Raw genomic sequence first — 2,500 nt, 5'->3', positions numbered from 1 at the left:
CTTAACCTAACCCGTGTTGCGCCTTAACCTAACCCGTGTTGCGCCTTAACCTAACCCGTGTTGCGCCTTAACCTAACCCGTGTTGCGCCTTAACCTAACCCGTGTTGCGCCTTAACCTAACCCGTGTTGCGCCTTAACCTAACCCGTGTTGCGCCTTAACCTAACCCGTGTTGCGCCTTAACCTAACCCGTGTTGCGCCTTAACCTAACCCGTGTTGCGCCTTAACCTAACCCGTGTTGCGCCTTAACCTAACCTATGTTGCGCCTTAACCTAACCTATGTTGCGCCTTAACCTAACCTATGTTGCGCCTTAACCTAACCCATATTGTACCTTAACCTAACCCATATTGTACCTTAACCTAACCCATATTGTACCTTAACCTAACCCATATTGTACCTTAACCTAACCCATATTGTACCTTAACCTAACCCATATTGTACCTTAACCTAACCCATATTGTACCTTAACCTAACCCATATTGTACCTTAACCTAACCCATGTTGCGCCTTAACCTAACCCATGTTGCGCCTTAACCTAACCTATGTTGCGCCTTAACCTAACCTATGTTGCGCCTTAACCTAACCTATGTTGGGCCTTAACCCAACACACGTTGGGCCTTAACCCAACACACGTTGGGCCTTAACCCAACACACGTTGGGCCTTAACCCAACACACGTTGGGCCTTAACCCAACACACGTTGGGCCTTAACCCAACACACGTTGGGCCTTAACCCAACACACGTTGGGCCTTAACCCAACACACGTTGGGCCTTAACCCAACACACGTTGGGCCTTAACCCAACACACGTTGGGCCTTAACCCAACACACGTTGGGCCTTAACCCAACACACGTTGGGCCTTAACCCGCTCTGTAATTGTCATACGACGCGTTAAATTAGTGTAGTGTTGCCTAACTGCAACCCCCGCAATATAGTTTGCCACTCGCACTGCCCGGTCCCCAGAGTATCGCTTCATGTTAAACACCTTGCAGCTATACACTGTAATGCGGATGGCAGCAGGACGTACATGCTCAATGCCCTTCGCAGTTGTTCATTGGCATTCGCATGGCGAAGCACAGCCTACGTTGTGGTACGGCTTGTGTCAACTGTCCGCTGATGTTGTACGTCCAAATGACACACTGTACTGCACATTGGTCCTCATGTACTGAATGATACATCGTGGTACATGTGTGACCGTACCACGACTGCGCCAACAACGGCGAACCATACGGTCCAAATATTGTGCACTCAGCTACGTGTCGTCTCCCTATAAGAGCTGGATTGCAGTATGGTATGCCGTGGATGGCGATCAGCATGAGCCGTCTGTTGATGTAGTGGCGCGTGTTGTCAGACGTAGTCGTCTCTTCTCACACACCGTGATAGCATGGTGCACTGCGTTCCACATCTGCGACATGCGACAGAGGCCGGTTGACAGTCGTTCGCGCAATGGACATCGCATACGTACGGGGGCCACCTTCCACGTGTTCGCGAAGCGTGCACATGTTGTTGCGTGTATGTGGGCAGACATAGTGTGTCGTGACACCTGACACAGGCATGCAACAATCGTTGAATTTGCAAATGGCGATGGACGTCTACGTTTGCTGGTGACGTTACGCAAATGAACAACTGGTAAACCGTTGTGGTGCGGTTGTTCTCGCTAGAGGTGAATCAGTGATGGCGACGATCGGTTGAGCTACCAACCGGTTGTTTCAGCGATACCCACCATGCCCACGAACGTGAATGGCATGTGGGTGTGAAGCGATACGCGGCGGTGGCTGGGTGGGACCGTCCCCGGCCGGTGAGGGGGGGCCTCCCGGCGTGCTGGCCGCGCGGTGCGTGGGCGCACGCGCTACAGCCGGCTGGTGGGGGCGGCCAGTGGCAGGCGCGCCGGCCGACGGAGGCGGCAGGCGGCGCAGCTGCGCGCCGGCGCACCCTGCACGCGGCGCCGTGCGGCCAAAGTAGGTCCTCGCGGGCCCGGTGCGAAGCGCGGTGGACATCTGCAGTGTGCTGGTCCGATTGAGGACTGTGTGCGCTGAGGATGCGCCGCCGCCCGGCGCTCGGCGCCGCGACGCCGTCTGCTGCTCGGTCGCCTCTGCGGTTCTCGCAGGTGGTTTGTATCGCAGCTGTGCGGACGTGTTGGCGCGTGCGCTGTGCTGGGAGAGTTCGCTTCGGCACCCAAGTGGGGCTTTTGTCCTTCTGTGGCGCTGGCGTTGGAGCTGCCGGCCACCGTTGGTGGCGCGTGTTGTCTCCCGCCGGCAATGCCACGACAGCACGCTCCCGGGCCTCTGTCGGCAGCGGCAAGCTCAGTTGGGAGCACGGGTGGTCGCACCTAAAGCGTCTACTCGCCAAACTCCGGGCGATTGCGCCTCTCTCGAACCCGACCAAGTACTTAGGACGGCGCTGCGCGCCGCCGGGACCTGAGAGGGTTTCGAGGTGTATTGTGCAGGGGAGCTCAGCCTCCTCCTGTTTGCAGAATAATTGAGCGGACGCTTGCGTGTTCG

The sequence above is a fragment of the Schistocerca americana genome, chromosome 6, assembly GCF_021461395.2.
Source record: "Schistocerca americana isolate TAMUIC-IGC-003095 chromosome 6, iqSchAmer2.1, whole genome shotgun sequence".
NCBI classification, from domain to species: Eukaryota; Metazoa; Arthropoda; class Insecta; order Orthoptera; family Acrididae; genus Schistocerca; species Schistocerca americana.
Note: the sequence above shows the minus strand (reverse complement) of the source record.